Raw genomic sequence first — 20,833 nt, forward strand, 5'->3', positions numbered from 1 at the left:
GGTGGTCAGATAGCTCAGGCTTCTCAATAATCCTGTCCACTGTGATGGTTAGGCCTCTGGAGATCACCAAGTCCAAGGTGTGGCCATGTTCGTGCGTTGGCCCAACAACGTGCTGAATACAGTCATGGGAGTTTAAAGTCTGTAGGAACCCCAAAGCTACAGCATCTGTGTCACTATCCACGTGTAAATTAATGTCGCCTGTGACCAGGGTCCTGTCGTAATTTAACGTGCAGAAGGAAAAAAGGTCTGATATTTCCGTTAGGAATATGGCTTTGCTGTTCTTTGGAGGACGATAGATTGTAATTATGAGCACGGGGGATTGAGTCTCCAGAATGGTGGCCTGATATTCAAAGGATGAAAAGCAACCTAAGGTCAGAGGCTTACATTTGAATTTGTCTGAAAAAATGTAGGCAAGTCCGCCTCCTTTCTTGTTCTCACGTGCTGATTGAACATAACTGTAACCTGGGGGGCAAGCAGCGGCTAGGGGGACTGCGCCAGCTGAGTCAAGCCATGTCTCTGTTAAAAAAATAATGTCCAGTTTCTCATCGCAGATAAGGTTGTGAATAGAGGAGTGCTTGTTAAGAAGTGACCTGATGTTGAATAGGGCCAGGTTTATTTTATAGGTGATTTTTTTGGGGGTTGGAGTGTGGGAGGCAGAGAGGATAAATTAGGTTGTCAGACGGGGGCAGAGGGAGGAGACAATGTTGTTGTTGTGAATGCCTGTAGGCAGACACAGAGCGGCGGAGATTATTGATTAGTATTTTACAACCAAGTTTACTTGGGTGTAGACCGTCTGAATTAAAGAAGGAGGGGCGGTCCCAGAATATAAAGAAATTATTAATGTAGTGGAGGTTGACGGAGTGGCATGCAGATTGAAGCCAATAGTGTAGATACATCAGACGGCTGAAGTGAAAGTCACCGCGATCCAACGTGGGCAGTGGACCAGAGAACAGATAATCCGGAGCTATTGAGGAGTGTGAAGATTTGTTTGAAATTGGACCTAGCAGCTACGGATTGGTTGTCGTTTGTTCCAACGTGGAGAATGATACTTGTGACGGAGGACGGGAGAGAGGCCAGGATTTCGGGGAGTTTCACAAGGATGTCAGCGGTGGTCGCACCAGAAAAACTATGGGTTATTGCATTTGTGAAACGGATGTGTTTTAGGATTGAGTCACCGATGATGACCATGGTGGGGGGGAAAAGGGGGAGCGGAGTGGCCACGGGAGGATGCAACGGAGGGGACACCGTTTCTGCTGGAGGGCTACTATCCCGCGTGGGGGGGTGGGGGCTTGCAGAGGGTGGCAACAGTTTTGTAAACACAGATGTGCGTGAGGAGCGGGGCTCAGCTGGGTGGGGGGCGGGGGGGCCCTCCGAGTGCCTGACAACAGCCGTCCTCAGAAGCCTGCGGCGGGAGGAGGCGGAACCCGAGCCATGCTCCGGAGGGGTGTTGTTATGCTCGTGGTGTGGGGGGGCTTCTTGAATAACCAGGGGGGAGAACTTGTTTCTGGAGATGGGTATGGGTGAGCCAGGTGGTGGGGGGCGAAGAAGGGGTTTTCCCCCGACCCCTGCCAGCCCTTTTCCACGGGATTGGAGTGGAGCTGGCCATGGGTGGGCGTGCACTGTCCTCCCGAACCCGGACCCAGTGACCAGCAGAATCCATGCGGACCGGGATGGTGTCGTCCAGTTCAGCCGCCGACGGGGCAGGGCGGCTGGAGGCGTGCGGGACCGAACTAAGGGCGTATAGACCCCTTAACAGACGACGTCACACTGATAAGAACCAGTATGCGTGCAACCAGTGTGCGCTAAATGAAACCCATTCTATCAGGTCTCGCCAGGACGTGCCACACTAGCCAACACACAAGAGGGGGTTGGGTGTGCTGAAACTAGCGCACCCCGAAACAACAGGTTGGAAATTGATTGCGTGAAACAATCACCTGCGCATCCAGTCTCAATGTTAGTAAACAATTAATTGGTCTATGGGGAACGGGGCGCCGGGACTGTGTCGTCACAGTCTGCAGGTACCGCTGATCCGATGGTCGTCTCAGAAGAGTCCGAGGCCGGTCCGGCGAGAGAGGCGATAAAGTTGTCAATGAGGTGCTCGTCGTCCTGGATCTGGTGAAGCCTGGAAATTCTGTCCTCCAGCTCGGACACCTTCATGGTCATGCGGAGGCAGCTACTGTGTGTCGTGGATAAACTAAAACAAATGTTAAAAGCCAGAACACAACAAAATTATCTTAACAGTCATGCTTTCAATAAACCAAATTGAAAGCATGAGCGTGTGTGCGCGTGCTCGTGTGCACGTGTGCATGCAGGCGTGCGCGCGTGTGTGGTCGGGGCCATATATGTTAGTGCACTGTGGTTGGGAATCCTCGTGGTTTGCATTGCCCTCTAGTGTTGGTTCTACAGTATTGCCTGGGGGGGCGGTGAAAACGAGTGCTCCTTTTTCAATTCCCCTGGAATGCCAATTTCCCTGTAACATATATACTGTAGCAAAAATAGCACATCTACAAGCTCAAAAAGCGTCGTAGCGCGACGCGTTTTGAGCTTGTAGATCTGCTGTTTTTTAACTGGAATTCTAAATGTTTTGCTCATTTTGAATTTGAATCCTGAAAAGTAAGAGTTTTACTTAATATCAAATGCATTTAATAATACTTATGCTAACCTTATGAACTTATACAAATACAAATACATTGGACATATAAAGACAATACAATTTTAATACAAGTCATTAAGCTACTAGTATAGACTGAAGTAATTAAAGCAAGTGAAAATCAAGTGTAACAGCTGAAATCAAATCAACCTGCGGGCCACATTAAATGGAGTTGCTGGCCGCATGTGACCCCCGGGCCGCCAGTTGCCCATGTATGGTCTACTTACTACTTACTATTAGATTAATTGATTAACTGAACTGGGTGTTCCCGCACAAATCAGGTGCATGGCTGGTGTTCAGCTGCACTACTTCCTGAAAGGATGTGGGCTTGAATATGCCTTGTCTAATACTATAGGATAAATGTATTATTCAGGAATAAATTCATCCTATAGTAGCTATTAGACAAGGAATATTCAAGACCGTACTTTGATATTTTAGGATGTGATCATTTCTTCTTTTTAAACATGCGTCTCGATTAATCAAAAAAATAAATGGCAGAATAATGGTTAAGAATATCGTCAATCTTGTAGTTTAAATTGAGAGATTATATTATGGCACAAGTTGTCCTGGCCGAGCGGTTAAGGCGATAGATTTGAAATCTATTGGGGTCTCCCCGAGCAGGTTTGAATCCTGCCGACAACGTAATAGCTTTAGTACATATTGGATGTTACTACTGGTGCAACAATTAACCACTTAAACCCTCTATACAGTTGACCTGAGGTCCCACATATAGACATAAATAGGTAGATGCTTCATTGGCCACTAGGCCACACGTCAACACAACCCCTGAAATGTACTGCAACGTGCAACTCTCCAAGAAATGAGCTCAAAGATTGATTTAGTCAATTGTAAAAAAAACTATTTGATTATTTTCTGAATGATTCTTTGGTATTTAAAAAAGAAGATAATTTCTTCTTTTTAAACATGCTTCTCGATTAATAAAAAAAGAAATGGCAGAATAATGGCTAAGAAAAAATCGTCAATCTTGCAGTTTAAATTGAGAGATTAAATGTTGCACAAGTTGTCATGGCCGAGCGGTTAAGGCGATAGATTAGTAAATCTATTGGGGTCTCCCCGCGCAGGTTGGAATCCTGCCGACAACGTAATAGCTTTAGTACATATTGGATGTTACTACTGGTGCAACAATTAACCACTTAAACCATCTATACAGTTGACCTGAGGTCCCACACATAAACATAAATAGGTACATGTCTCACTGGCCAAACTTCAACACTGCCCCTGAATTATGTAGAGCAACTTGCAACTAGGGCAACTCTCCAAGTAATGAGCTCATAGATTGATTTAGTTAATTATAAACAATCAATTAAAAAAAATTCGAACAATTCTTCGATATTTAAAAAATACGTTAATTTCTTGTTTTTAAACATGCTTCTCCATTAATCAAAAATATATATTGGCGGAATAATGGCATAGAAAATCGTCAATCTTGCAGTTTAAATTGTGAGATCATATATGGCACAAGTTGTCGTGGCCGAGCGGTTAAGGCGATAGATTAGAAATCTATTGGGGTCTCCCCGCGCAAGTTCGAATCCTGCCGACAACGTAATAGCTTTAGTACATATTGGATGTTACAACTGGTGCAACAATTAACCACTTAAACCCTCTATACAGTTGACCTGAGGTCCCACACATAGACATAAATAGGTAGATGTCTCACTGGCCAAACTTCAACACTGCCCCTGAATTATGTAGAGCAACTTGCAACTTGGGCAACTCTCCAAGTAATGAGCTCATAGATTGATTTAGTCAATTATAAACAATCAATTCGATTTTTTTCAAACAATTCTTCGATATTTAAAAAATACGTTATTTTCTTGTTTTTAAACATGCTTCTCCATTAATCAAAAATATATGTATTGGTGAAATAATAAGTAGGAAAATCAACAATCTTGCAGTTTAAATTGAGAGATTATATATGGCACAAGTTGTCGTGGCCGAGCGGTTAAGGCGATAGATTAGAAATCTATTGGGGTCTCCCCGCGCAGGTTCGAATCCTGCCGACAACGTAATAGCTTTAGTACATATTGGATGTTACAACTGGTGCAACAATTAACCACTTAAACCCTCTATACAGTTGACCAGGGTCCTCCACATAGACATAAATAATTAGATGCTTCATTGGCCACTAGGCCACACGTCAACACCACCCCTGAAATGTACAGCAACGTGCAACTAGGGCAACTCTCCAAGAAATGAGCTCAAAGATTGATTTAGTCAATTGTAAAAAAAACAATTTGATTCTTTTCTGAATGATTCTTTGATATTTAAAAAAGAAGATCATTTCTTCTTTTTAAACATGCTTCTCGATTTATCAAAAAAAGAAATGGCAGAATAATGGCTAAGAAAATCGTCAATCTTGCAGTTTAAATTGAGAGATTAAATGTTGCACAAGTTGTCGTGGCCGAGCTGTTAAGGCGATAGATTAGAAATCTATTGGGGTCTCCCCGCGCAGGATCGAATCCTGCCGACAACGTAATAGCTTTAGTACATATTGGATGTTACAACTGGTGCAACAATTAACCACTTGAACCCTCTATACAGTTGACCAGGGTCCTCCACATAGACATAAATAGGTAGATGCTTCATTGGCCACTAGGCCACACGTCAACACCACCCCTGAAATGTACAGAAACGTGCAACTAGGGCAACTCTCCAAGAAATGAGCTCAAAGATTCATTTAGTCAATTGTAAAAAAGCAATTTGATTATTTTCTGAATGATTCTTTGGTATTTAAAAAAGAAGATCATTTCTTCTTTTTAAACATGCTTCTCGATTAATCAAAAAAAGAAATGGCAGAATAATGGCTAAGAAAATCGTCAATCTTGCAGTTTAAATTGAGAGATTAATTGTTGCACAAGTTGTCGTGGCCGAGCTGTTAAGGCGATAGATTAGAAATCTATTGGGGTCTCCCCGCGCAGGATCGAATCCTGCCGACAACGTAATAGCTTTAGTACATATTGGATGTTACTACTGGTGCAACAATTACCACTTAAACCCTCTATACAGTTGACCTGAGGTCCCACACATAGACATAAATAGGTAGATGTCTCACTGGCCAAACTTCAACACTGCCCCTGAATTATGTAGAGCAACTTGCAACTTGGGCAACTCTCCAAGTAATGAGCTCATAGATTGATTTAGTCAATTATAAACAATGTATTCGGTTTTTTTCGAACAATTCTTCGATATTTAAAAAATATGTTCATTTCTTGTTTTTAAACATGCTTCTCCATTAATCAAAAATATATATTGGCGGAATATTGGCTAAGAAAATTATCAATCTTGCAGTTTAAATTGAGAGATTATATGGCACAAGTTGTCGTGGCCGAGCGGTTAAGGCGATAGATTAGAAATCTATTGGGGTCTCCCCGCGCAAGTTCGAATACTGCCGACAACGTAATAGCTTTAGTACATATTGGATGTTACAACTGGTGCAACAATTAACCACTTGAACCCTCTATACAGTTGACCAGGGTCCTCCACATAGACATAAATAGGTAGATGCTTCATTGGCCACTAGGCCACACGTCAACACCACCCCTGAAATGTACAGCAACGTGCAACTAGGGCAACTCTCCAAGAAATGAGCTCAAAGATTCATTTAGTCAATTGTAAAAAAGCAATTTGATTCTTTTCTGAATGATTCTTTGGTATTTAAAAAAGAAGATCATTTCTTCTTTTTAAACATGCTTCTCGATTAATCAAAAAAAGAAATGGCAGAATAATGGCTAAGAAAATCGTCAATCTTGCAGTTTAAATTGAGAGATTAAATGTTGCACAAGTTGTCGTGGCCGAGCTGTTAAGGCGATAGATTAGAAATCTATTGGGGTCTCCCCGCGCAGGATCTAATCCTGCCGACAACGTAATAGCTTTAGTACATATTGGATGTTACTACTGGTGCAACAATTAACCACTTAAACCCTCTATACAGTTGACCTGAGGTCCCACACATAGACATAAATAGGTAGATGTCTCACTGGCCAAACTTCAACACTGCCCCTGAATTATGTAGAGCAACTTGCAACTTGGGCAACTCTCCAAGTAATGAGCTCATAGATTGATTTAGTCAATTATAAACAATCAATTCGATTTATTTCAAACAATTCTTCGATAGTTAAAAAATACGTTCTTTTCTTGTTTTTAAACATGCTTCTCCATTAATCAAAAATATATGTATTGGTGAAATAATAAGTAAGAAAATCAACAATCTTGCAGTTTAAATTGAGAGATTATATATGGCACAAGTTGTCGTGGCCGAGCGGTTAAGGCGATAGATTAGAAATCTATTGGGGTCTCCCCGCGCAGGTTCGAATCCTGCCGACAACGTAATAGCTTTAGTACATATTGGATGTTACAACTGGTGCAACAATTAACCACTTAAACCCTCTATACAGTTGACCAGGGTCCTCCACATAGACATAAATAGGTAGATGCTTCATTGGCCACTAGGCCACACGTCAACACCACTGCTGAAATGTACAGCAACGTGCAACTAGGGCAACTCTCCAAGAAATGAGCTCAAAGATTTATTTAGTCAATTGTAAAAAAAAAAAATTGATTATTTTCTGAATGATTCTTTGGTATTTAAAAAAGAAGATCATTTCTTCTTTTTAAACATGCTTCTCGATTAATCAAAAAAAGAAATGGCAGAATAATGGCTAAGAAAATCGTCAATCTTGCAGTTTAAATTGAGAGATTAAATGTTACCCAAGTTGTCGTGGCCGAGCTGTTAAGGCGGTAGATTAGAAATCTATTGGGGTCTCCCCGCGCAGGATTGAATCCTGCCGACAACGTAATAGCTTTAGTACATATTGGATGTTACTACTGGTGCAACAATTACCACTTAAAGCCTCTATACAGTTGACCTGAGGTCCCACACATAGACATAAATAGGTAGATGTCTCACTGGCCAAACTTCAACACTGCCCCTGAATTATGTAGAGCAACTTGCAACTTGGGCAACTCTCCAAGTAATGAGCTCATAGATTGATTTAGTCAATTATAAACAATGTATTCGATTTTTTTCGAACAATTCTTCGATATTTAAAAAATATGTTCATTTCTTGTTTTTAAACATGCTTCTCCATTAATCAAAAATATATATTGGCGGAATATTGGCTAAGAAAATTATCAATCTTGCAGTTTAAATTGAGAGATTATATATGGCACAAGTTGTCGTGGCCGAGCGGTTAAGGCGATAGATTAGAAATCTATTGGGGTCTCCCCGCGCAGGTTCGAATCCTGCCGACAACGTAATAGCTTTAGTACATATTGGATGTTACAACTGGTGCAACAATTAACCACTTAAACCCTCTATACAGTTGACCAGGGTCCTCCACATAGACATAAATAGGTAGATGCTTCATTGGCCACTAGGCCACACGTCAACACCACCCCTGAAATGTACAGCAACGTGCAACTAGGGCAACTCTCCAAGAAATGAGCTCAAAGATTCATTTAGTCTATTGTAAAAAAGCAATTTGATTATTTTCTGAATGATTCTTTGGTATTTAAAAAAGAAGATCATTTCTTCTTTTTAAACATGCTTCTCGATTAATCAAAAAAAGAAATGGCAGAATAATGGCTAAGAAAATCGTCAATCTTGCAGTTTAAATTGAGAGATTAAATGTTGCACAAGTTGTCGTGGCCGAGCTGTTAAGGCGATAGATTAGAAATCTATTGGGGTCTCCCCGCGCAGGATCGAATCCTGCCGACAACGTAATAGCTTTAGTACATATTGGATGTTACTACTGGTGCAACAATTACCACTTAAACCCTCTATACAGTTGACCTGAGGTCCCACACATAGACATAAATAGGTAGATGTCTCACTGGCCAAACTTCAACACTGCCCCTGAATTATGTAGAGCAACTTGCAACTTGGGCAACTCTCCAAGTAATGAGCTCATAGATTGATTTAGTCAATTATAAACAATGTATTCGATTTTTTTCGAACAATTCTTCGATATTTAAAAAATATGTTCATTTCTTGTTTTTAAACATGCTTCTCCATTAATCAAAAATATATATTGGCGGAATATTGGCTAAGAAAATTATCAATCTTGCAGTTTAAATTGAGAGATTATATATGGCACAAGTTGTCGTGGCCGAGCGGTTAAGGCGATAGATTAGAAATCTATTGGGGTCTCCCCGCGCAGGTTCGAATCCTGCCGACAACGTAATAGCTTTAGTACATATTGGATGTTACAACTGGTGCAACAATTAACCACTTAAACCCTCTATACAGTTGACCAGGGTCCTCCACATAGACATAAATAGGTAGATGCTTCATTGGCCACTAGGCCACACGTCAACACCACCCCTGAAATGTACAGCAACGTGCAACTAGGGCAACTCTCCAAGAAATGAGCTCAAAGATTGATTTAGTCAATTGTAAAAAAACAATTTGATTATTTTCTGAATGATTCTTTGGTATTTAAAAAAGAAGATCATTTCTTCTTTTTAAACATGCTTCTCGATTAATCAAAAAAAGAAATGGCAGAATAATGGCTAAGAAAATCGTCAATCTTGCAGTTTAAATTGAGAGATGAAATGTTGCACAAGTTGTCATGGCCGAGCTGTTAAGGCGATAGATTAGAAATCTATTGGGGTCTCCCCGCGCAGGATCGAATCCTGCCGACAACGTAATAGCTTTAGTACATATTGGATGTTACTACTGGTGCAACAATTACCACTTAAACCCTCTATACAGTTGACCTGAGGTCCCACACATAGACATAAATAGGTAGATGTCTCACTGGCCAAACTTCAACACTGCCCCTGAATTATGTAGAGCAACTTGCAACTTGGGCAACTCTCCAAGTAATGAGCTCATAGATTGATTTAGTCAATTATAAACAATCAATTCGATTTTTTTCAAACAATTCTTCGATATTTAAAAAATATGTTCTTTTCTTGTTTTTAAACATGCTTCTTCATTAATCAAAAATATATGTATTGGTGAAATAATAAATGAGAAAATCAACAATCTTGCAGTTTAAATTGAGAGATTAAATGTTGCACAAGTTGTCGTGGCCGAGCTGTTAAGGCGATAGATTAGAAATCTATTGGGGTCTCCCCGCGCAGGATTGAATCCTGCCGACAACGTAATAGCTTTAGTACATATTGGATGTTACTACTGGTGCAACAATTACCACTTAAAGCCTCTATACAGTTGACCTGAGGTCCCACACATAGACATAAATAGGTAGATGTCTCACTGGCCAAACTTCAACACTGCCCCTGAATTATGTAGAGCAACTTGCAACTTGGGCAACTCTCCAAGTAATGAGCTCATAGATTGATTTAGTCAATTATAAACAATGTATTCGATTTTTTTCGAACAATTCTTCGATATTTAAAAAATATGTTCATTTCTTGTTTTTAAACATGCTTCTCCATTAATCAAAAATATATATTGGCGGAATATTGGCTAAGAAAATTATCAATCTTGCAGTTTAAATTGAGAGATTATATATGGCACAAGTTGTCGTGGCCGAGCGGTTAAGGCGATAGATTAGAAATCTATTGGGGTCTCCCCGCGCAGGTTAGAATCCTGCCGACAACGTAATAGCTTTAGTACATATTGGATGTTACAACTGGTGCAACAATTAACCACTTAAACCCTCTATACAGTTGACCAGGGTCCTCCACATAGACATAAATAGGTAGATGCTTCATTGGCCACTAGGCCACACGTCAACACCACCCCTGAAATGTACAGCAACGTGCAACTAGGGCAACTCTCCAAGAAATGAGCTCAAAGATTCATTTAGTCTATTGTAAAAAAGCAATTTGATTCTTTTCTGAATGATTCTTTGGTATTTAAAAAAGAAGATAATTTCTTCTTTTTAAACATGCTTCTCGATTAATCAAAAAAAGAAATGGCAGAATAATGGCTAAGAAAATTGTCAATCTTGCAGTTTAAATTGAGAGATTAAATGTTGCACAAGTTGTCGTGGCCGTTAAGGCGATAGATTAGAAATCTATTGGGGTTTCCCCGCGCAGGATCGAATCCTGCCGACAACGTAATAGCTTTAGTACATATTGGATGCTACTACTGGTGCAACAATTACCAATTAAACCATCTATACAGTTGACCTGAGGTCCCACACATAGACATAAATAGGTAGATGTCTCACTGGCCAAACTTCAACACTGCCCCTGAATTATGTAGAGCAACTTGCAACTTGGGCAACTCTCCAAGTAATGAGCTCATAGATTGATTTAGTCAATTATAAACAATGTATTCGATTTTTTTCGAACAATTCTTCGATATTTAAAAAATATGTTCATTTCTTGATTTTAAACATGCTTCTCCATTAATCAAAAATATATATTGGCGGAATATTGGCTAAGAAAATTATCAATCTTGCAGTTTAAATTGAGAGATTATATATGGCACAAGTTGTCGTGGCCGAGCGGTTAAGGCGATAGATTAGAAATCTATTGGGGTCTCCCCGCGCAGGTTCGAATCCTGCCGACAACGTAATAGCTTTAGTACATATTGGATGTTACAACTGGTGCAACAATTAACCACTTAAACCCTCTATACAGTTGACCAGGGTCCTCCACATAGACATAAATAGGTAGATGCTTCATTGGCCACTAGGCCACACGTCAACACAACCCCTGAAATGTACAGCAACGTGCAACTAGGGCAACTCTCCAAGAAATGAGCTCAAAGATTGATTTAGTCAATTGTAAAAAAACAATTTGATTATTTTCTGAATGATTCTTTGGTATTTAAAAAAGAAGATCATTTCTTCTTTTTAAACATGCTTCTCGATTAATCAAAAAAAGAAATGGCAGAATAATGGCTAAGAAAATCGTCAATCTTGCAGTTTAAATTGAGAGATTAAATGTTGCACAAGTTGTCGTGGCCGAGCTGTTAAAGCGATAGATTAGAAATCTATTGGGGTCTCCCCGCGCAGGATCGAATCCTGCCGACAACGTAATAGCTTTAGTACATATTGGATGTTACTACTGGTGCAACAATTACCACTTAAACCCTCTATACAGTTGACCTGAGGTCCCACACATAGACATAAATAGGTAGATGTCTCACTGGCCAAACTTCAACACTGCCCCTGAATTATGTAGAGCAACTTGCAACTTGGGCAACTCTCCAAGTAATGAGCTCATAGATTGATTTAGTCAATTATAAACAATGTATTCGATTTTTTTCGAACAATTCTTCGATATTTAAAAAATATGTTCATTTCTTGTTTTTAAACATGCTTCTCCATTAATCAAAAATATATATTGGCGGAATATTGGCTAAGAAAATTATCAATCTTGCAGTTTAAATTGAGAGATTATATATGGCACAAGTTGTCGTGGCCGAGCGGTTAAGGCGATATATTAGAAATCTATTGGGGTCTCCCCGCGCAGGTTCGAATCCTGCCGACAACATAATAGCTTTAGTACATATTGGATGTTACAACTGGTGCAACAATTAACCACTTAAACCCTCTATACAGTTGACCAGGGTCCTCCACATAGACATAAATAGGTAGATGCTTCATTGGCCACTAGGCCACACGTCAACACCACCCCTGAAATGTACAGCAACGTGCAACTAGGGCAACTCTCCAAGAAATGAGCTCAAAGATTGATTTAGTCAATTGTAAAAAAACAATTTGATTCTTTTCTGAATGATTCTTTGGTATTTAAAAAAGAAGATCATTTCTTCTTTTTAAACATGCTTCTCGATTAATCAAAAAAAGAAATGGCAGAATAATGGCTAAGAAAATCGTCAATCTTGCAGTTTAAATTGAGAGATGAAATGTTGCACAAGTTGTCGTGGCCGAGCTGTTAAGGCGATAGATTAGAAATCTATTGGGGTCTCCCCGCGCAGGATCGAATCCTGCCGACAACGTAATAGCTTTAGTACATATTGGATGTTACTACTGGTGCAACAATTACCACTTAAACCCTCTATACAGTTGACCTGAGGTCCCACACATAGACATAAATAGGTAGATGTCTCACTGGCCAAACTTCAACACTGCCCCTGAATTATGTAGAGCAACTTGCAACTTGGGCAACTCTCCAAGTAATGAGCTCATAGATTGATTTAGTCAATTATAAACAATCAATTCGATTTTTTTCAAACAATTCTTCGATATTTAAAAAATATGTTCTTTTCTTGTTTTTAAACATGCTTCTTCATTAATCAAAAATATATGTATTGGTGAAATAATAAATGAGAAAATCAACAATCTTGCAGTTTAAATTGAGAGATTAAATGTTGCACAAGTTGTCGTGGCCGAGCTGTTAAGGCGATAGATTAGAAATCTATTGGGGTCTCCCCGCGCAGGATTGAATCCTGCCGACAACGTAATAGCTTTAGTACATATTGGATGTTACTACTGGTGCAACAATTACCACTTAAAGCCTCTATACAGTTGACCTGAGGTCCCACACATAGACATAAATAGGTAGATGTCTCACTGGCCAAACTTCAACACTGCCCCTGAATTATGTAGAGCAACTTGCAACTTGGGCAACTCTCCAAGTAATGAGCTCATAGATTGATTTAGTCAATTATAAACAATGTATTCGATTTTTTTCGAACAATTCTTCGATATTTAAAAAATATGTTCATTTCTTGTTTTTAAACATGCTTCTCCATTAATCAAAAATATATATTGGCGGAATATTGGCTAAGAAAATTATCAATCTTGCAGTTTAAATTGAGAGATTATATATGGCACAAGTTGTCGTGGCCGAGCGGTTAAGGCGATAGATTAGAAATCTATTGGGGTCTCCCCGCGCAGGTTCGAATCCTGCCGACAACGTAATAGCTTTAGTACATATTGGATGTTACAACTGGTGCAACAATTAACCACTTAAACCCTCTATACAGTTGACCAGGGTCCTCCACATAGACATAAATAGGTAGATGCTTCATTGGCCACTAGGCCACACGTCAACACAACCCCTGAAATGTACAGCAACGTGCAACTAGGGCAACTCTCCAAGAAATGAGCTCAAAGATTGATTTAGTCAATTGTAAAAAAACAATTTGATTATTTTCTGAATGATTCTTTGGTATTTAAAAAAGAAGATCATTTCTTCTTTTTAAACATGCTTCTCGATTAATCAAAAAAAGAAATGGCAGAATAATGGCTAAGAAAATCGTCAATCTTGCAGTTTAAATTGAGAGATTAAATGTTGCACAAGTTGTCGTGGCCGAGCTGTTAAAGCGATAGATTAGAAATCTATTGGGGTCTCCCCGCGCAGGATCGAATCCTGCCGACAACGTAATAGCTTTAGTACATATTGGATGTTACTACTGGTGCAACAATTACCACTTAAACCCTCTATACAGTTGACCTGAGGTCCCACACATAGACATAAATAGGTAGATGTCTCACTGGCCAAACTTCAACACTGCCCCTGAATTATGTAGAGCAACTTGCAACTTGGGCAACTCTCCAAGTAATGAGCTCATAGATTGATTTAGTCAATTATAAACAATGTATTCGATTTTTTTCGAACAATTCTTCGATATTTAAAAAATATGTTCATTTCTTGTTTTTAAACATGCTTCTCCATTAATCAAAAATATATATTGGCGGAATATTGGCTAAGAAAATTATCAATCTTGCAGTTTAAATTGAGAGATTATATATGGCACAAGTTGTCGTGGCCGAGCGGTTAAGGCGATATATTAGAAATCTATTGGGGTCTCCCCGCGCAGGTTCGAATCCTGCCGACAACGTAATAGCTTTAGTACATATTGGATGTTACAACTGGTGCAACAATTAACCACTTAAACCCTCTATACAGTTGACCAGGGTCCTCCACATAGACATAAATAGGTAGATGTCTCATTGGCCACTAGGCCACACGTCAACACCACCCCTGAAATGTACAGCAACGTGCAACTAGGGCAACTCTCCAAGAAATGAGCTCAAAGATTGATTTAGTCAATTGTAAAAAAACAATTTGATTCTTTTCTGAATGATTCTTTGGTATTTAAAAAAGAAGATCATTTCTTCTTTTTAAACATGCTTCTCGATTAATCAAAAAAAGAAATGGCAGAATAATGGCTAAGAAAATCGTCAATCTTGCAGTTTAAATTGAGAGATGAAATGTTGCACAAGTTGTCGTGGCCGAGCTGTTAAGGCGATAGATTAGAAATCTATTGGGGTCTCCCCGCGCAGGATCGAATCCTGCCGACAACGTAATAGCTTTAGTACATATTGGATGTTACTACTGGTGCAACAATTACCACTTAAACCCTCTATACAGTTGACCTGAGGTCCCACACATAGACATAAATAGGTAGATGTCTCACTGGCCAAACTTCAACACTGCCCCTGAATTATGTAGAGCAACTTGCAACTTGGGCAACTCTCCAAGTAATGAGCTCATAGATTGATTTAGTCAATTATAAACAATCAATTCGATTTTTTTCAAACAATTCTTCGATATTTAAAAAATATGTTCTTTTCTTGTTTTTAAACATGCTTCTTCATTAATCAAAAATATATGTATTGGTGAAATAATAAATGAGAAAATCAACAATCTTGCAGTTTAAATTGAGAGATTATATATGGCACAAGTTGTCGTGTCAGAGCCGTTAAGGCGATAGATCCGCAATCTATTGGGGTCTCCCCGCGCAGGTTCGAATCCTGCCGACAACGTAATAGCTTTAGTACATATTGGATGTTACAACTGGTGCAACAATTAACCACTTAAACCCTCTATACAGTTGACCAGGGTCCTCCACATAGACATAAATAGGTAGATGCTTCATTGGCCACTAGGCCACACGTCAACACCACCCCTGAAATGTACAGCAACGTGCAACTAGGGCAACTCTCCAAGAAATGAGCTCAAAGATTGATTTAGTCAATTGTAAAAAAACAATTTGATTATTTTCTGAATGATTCTTTGGTATTTAAAAAAGAAGATCATTTCTTCTTTTTAAACATGCTTCTCGATTAATCAAAAAAAGAAATGGCAGAATAATGGCTAAGAAAATCGTCAATCTTGCAGTTTAAATTGAGAGATTAAATGTTGCACAAGTTGTCGTGGCCGAGCTGTTAAAGCGATAGATTAGAAATCTATTGGGGTCTCCCCGCGCAGGATCGAATCCTGCCGACAACGTAATAGCTTTAGTACATATTGGATGTTACTACTGGTGCAACAATTACCACTTAAACCCTCTATACAGTTGACCTGAGGTCCCACACATAGACATAAATAGGTAGATGTCTCACTGGCCAAACTTCAACACTGCCCCTGAATTATGTAGAGCAACTTGCAACTTGGGCAACTCTCCAAGTAATGAGCTCATAGATTGATTTAGTCAATTATAAACAATGTATTCGATTTTTTTCGAACAATTCTTCGATATTTAAAAAATATGTTCATTTCTTGTTTTTAAACATGCTTCTCCATTAATCAAAAATATATATTGGCGGAATATTGGCTAAGAAAATTATCAATCTTGCAGTTTAAATTGAGAGATTATATATGGCACAAGTTGTCGTGGCCGAGCGGTTAAGGCGATATATTAGAAATCTATTGGGGTCTCCCCGCGCAGGTTCGAATCCTGCCGACAACGTAATAGCTTTAGTACATATTGGATGTTACAACTGGTGCAACAATTAACCACTTAAACCCTCTATACAGTTGACCAGGGTCCTCCACATAGACATAAATAGGTAGATGTCTCATTGGCCACTAGGCCACACGTCAACACCACCCCTGAAATGTACAGCAACGTGCAACTAGGGCAACTCTCCAAGAAATGAGCTCAAAGATTGATTTAGTCAATTGTAAAAAAACAATTTGATTCTTTTCTGAATGATTCTTTGGTATTTAAAAAAGAAGATCATTTCTTCTTTTTAAACATGCTTCTCGATTAATCAAAAAAAGAAATGGCAGAATAATGGCTAAGAAAATCGTCAATCTTGCAGTTTAAATTGAGAGATGAAATGTTGCACAAGTTGTCGTGGCCGAGCTGTTAAGGCGATAGATTAGAAATCTATTGGGGTCTCCCCGCGCAGGATCGAATCCTGCCGACAACGTAATAGCTTTAGTACATATTGGATGTTACTACTGGTGCAACAATTACCACTTAAACCCTCTATACAGTTGACCTGAGGTCCCACACATAGACATAAATAGGTAGATGTCTCACTGGCCAAACTTCAACACTGCCCCTGAATTATGTAGAGCAACTTGCAACTTGGGCAACTCTCCAAGTAATGAGCTCATAGATTGATTTAGTCAATTATAAACAATCAATTCGATTTTTTTCAAACAATTCTTCGATATTTAAAAAATATGTTCTTTTCTTGTTTTTAAACATGCTTCTTCATTAATCAAAAATATATGTATTGGTGAAATAATAAATGAGAAAATCAACAATCTTGCAGTTTAAATTGAGAGATTATATATGGCACAAGTTGTCGTGTCAGAGCCGTTAAGGCGATAGATCCGCAATCTATTGGGGTCTCCCCGCGCAGGTTCGAATCCTGCCGACAACGTAATAGCTTTAGTACATATTGGATGTTACAACTGGTGCAACAATTAACCACTTAAACCCTCTATACAGTTGACCAGGGTCCTCCACATAGACATAAATAGGTAGATGCTTCATTGGCCACTAGGCCACACGTCAACACCACCCCTGAAATGTACAGCAACGTGCAACTAGGGCAACTCTCCAAGAAATGAGCTCAAAGATTGATTTAGTCAATTGTAAAAAAACAATTTGATTATTTTCTGAATGATTCTTTGGTATTTAAAAAAGAAGATCATTTCTTCTTTTTAAACATGCTTCTCGATTAATCAAAAAAAGAAATGGCAGAATAATGGCTAAGAAAATCGTCAATCTTGCAGTTTAAATTGAGAGATTAAATGTTGCACAAGTTGTCGTGGCCGAGCTGTTAAAGCGATAGATTAGAAATCTATTGGGGTCTCCCCGCGCAGGATCGAATCCTGCCGACAACGTAATAGCTTTAGTACATATTGGATGTTACTACTGGTGCAACAATTACCACTTAAACCCTCTATACAGTTGACCTGAGGTCCCACACATAGACATAAATAGGTAGATGTCTCACTGGCCAAACTTCAACACTGCCCCTGAATTATGTAGAGCAACTTGCAACTTGGGCAACTCTCCAAGTAATGAGCTCATAGATTGATTTAGTCAATTATAAACAATGTATTCGATTTTTTTCGAACAATTCTTCGATATTTAAAAAATATGTTCATTTCTTGTTTTTAAACATGCTTCTCCATTAATCAAAAATATATATTGGCGGAATATTGGCTAAGAAAATTATCAATCTTGCAGTTTAAATTGAGAGATTATATATGGCACAAGTTGTCGTGGCCGAGCGGTTAAGGCGATATATTAGAAATCTATTGGGGTCTCCCCGCGCAGGTTCGAATCCTGCCGACAACGTAATAGCTTTAGTACATATTGGATGTTACAACTGGTGCAACAATTAACCACTTAAACCCTCTATACAGTTGACCAGGGTCCTCCACATAGACATAAATAGGTAGATGCTTCATTGGCCACTAGGCCACACGTCAACACCACCCCTGAAATGTACAGCAACGTGCAACTAGGGCAACTCTCCAAGAAATGAGCTCAAAGATTCATTTAGTCAATTGTAAAAAAACAATTTGATTCTTTTCTGAATGATTCTTTGGTATTTAAAAAAGAAGATCATTTCTTATTTTTAAACATGCTTCTCGATTAATCAAAAAAAGAAATGGCAGAATAATGGCTAAGAAAATCGTCAATCTTGCAGTTTAAATTGAGAGATGAAATGTTGCACAAGTTGTCGTGGCCGAGCTGTTAAGGCGATAGATTAGAAATCTATTGGGGTCTCCCCGCGCAGGATCGAATCCTGCCGACAACGTAATAGCTTTAGTACATATTGGATGTTACTACTGGTGCAACAATTACCACTTAAACCCTCTATACAGTTGACCTGAGGTCCCACACATAGACATAAATAGGTAGATGTCTCACTGGCCAAACTTCAACACTGCCCCTGAATTATGTAGAGCAACTTGCAACTTGGGCAACTCTCCAAGTAATGAGCTCATAGATTGATTTAGTCAATTATAAACAATCAATTCGATTTTTTTCAAACAATTCTTCGATATTTAAAAAATATGTTCTTTTCTTGTTTTTAAACATGCTTCTTCATTAATCAAAAATATATGTATTGGTGAAATAATAAATGAGAAAATCAACAATCTTGCAGTTTAAATTGAGAGATTATATATGGCACAAGTTGTCGTGTCAGAGCCGTTAAGGCGATAGATCCGCAATCTATTGGGGTCTCCCCGCGCAGGTTCGAATCCTGCCGACAACGTAATAGCTTTAGTACATATTGGATGTTACAACTGGTGCAACAATTAACCACTTAAACCCTCTATACAGTTGACCAGGGTCCTCCACATAGACATAAATAGGTAGATGTCTCACTGGCCAAACTTCAACACTGCCCCTGAATTATGTAGAGCAACTTGCAACTTGGGCAACTCTCCAATTAATGAGCTCATAGATTGATTTAGTCAATTATAAACAATGTATTCGATTTTTTTTCGAACAATTCTTCGATATTTAAAAAATATGTTCATTTCTTGATTTTAAACATGCTTCTCCATTAATCAAAAATATATATTGGCGGAATATTGGCTAAGAAAATTATCAATCTTGCAGTTTAAATTGAGAGATTATATATGGCACAAGTTGTCGTGGCCGAGCGGTTAAGGCGATAGATTAGAAATCTATTGGGGTCTCCCCGTGCAGGTTCGAATCCTGCCGACAATGTAATAGCTTTAGTACATATTGGATGTTACAACTGGTGCAACAATTAACCACTTAAACCCTCTATACAGTTGACCAGGGTCCTCCACATAGACATAAATAGGTAGATGCTTCATTGGCCACTAGGCCACACGTCAACACCACCCCTGAAATGTACAGCAACGTGCAACTAGGGCAACTCTCCAAGAAATGAGCTCAAAGATTCATTTAGTCAATTGTAAAAAAACAATTTGATTCTTTTCTGAATGATTCTTTGGTATTTAAAAAAGAAGATAATTTCTTCTTTTTAAACATGCTTCTCGATTAATCAAAAACATAAATGGCAGAATAATGGCTAAGAAAATCGTCAATCTTGCAGTTTAAATTGAGAGATTAAATGTTGCACAAGTTGTCGTGGCCGAGCTGTTAAGGCGATAGATTAGAAATCTATTGGGGTCTCCCCGCACAGGATCGAATCCTGCCGACAACGTAATAGCTTTAGTACATATTGGATGTTACTACTGCAACAATTGCGCAACAATTACCACTTAAACCCTCTATACAGTTGACCTGAGGTCCCACACATAGACATAAATAGGTAGATGTCTCACTGGCCAAACTTCAACACTGCCCCTGAATTATTTAGTGCAACTTGGGCAACTCTCCAAGTAATGAGCTCATAGATTGATTTAGTCAATTATAAACAATGTATTCGATTTTTTTCGAACAATTCTTCGATATTTAAAAAATATGTTCATTTCTTGTTTTTAAACATGCTTCTCCATTAATCAAAAATATATATTGGCGGAATATTGGCTAAGAAAATTATCAATCTTGCAGTTTAAATTGAGAGATTATATATGGCACAAGTTGTCGTGGCCGAGCGGTTAAGGCGATAGATTAGAAATCTATTGGGGTCTCCCCGCGCAGGTTCGAATCCTGCCGACAACGTAATAGCTTTAGTACATATTGGATGTTACAACTGGTGCAACAATTAACCACTTAAACCCTCTATACAGTTGACCAGGGTCCTCCACATAGACATAAATAGGTAGATGCTTCATTGGCCACTAGGCCACACGTCAACACCACCCCTGAAATGTACAGCAACGTGCAACTAGGGCAACTCTCCAAGAAATGAGCTCAAAGATTGATTTAGTCAATTGTAAAAAAACAATTTGATTCTTTTCTGAATGATTCTTTGGTATTTAAAAAAGAAGATCATTTCTTCTTTTTAAACATGCTTCTCGATTAATCAAAAAAAGAAATGGCAGAATAATGGCTAAGAAAATCGTCAATCTTGCAGTTTAAATTGAGAGATGAAATGTTGCACAAGTTGTCGTGGCCGAGCTGTTAAGGCG

The sequence above is a fragment of the Gymnoscopelus microlampas genome, assembly GCF_963454915.1.
Source record: "Gymnoscopelus microlampas genome assembly, chromosome: 14".
NCBI lineage: Eukaryota > Metazoa > Chordata > Actinopteri > Myctophiformes > Myctophidae > Gymnoscopelus > Gymnoscopelus microlampas.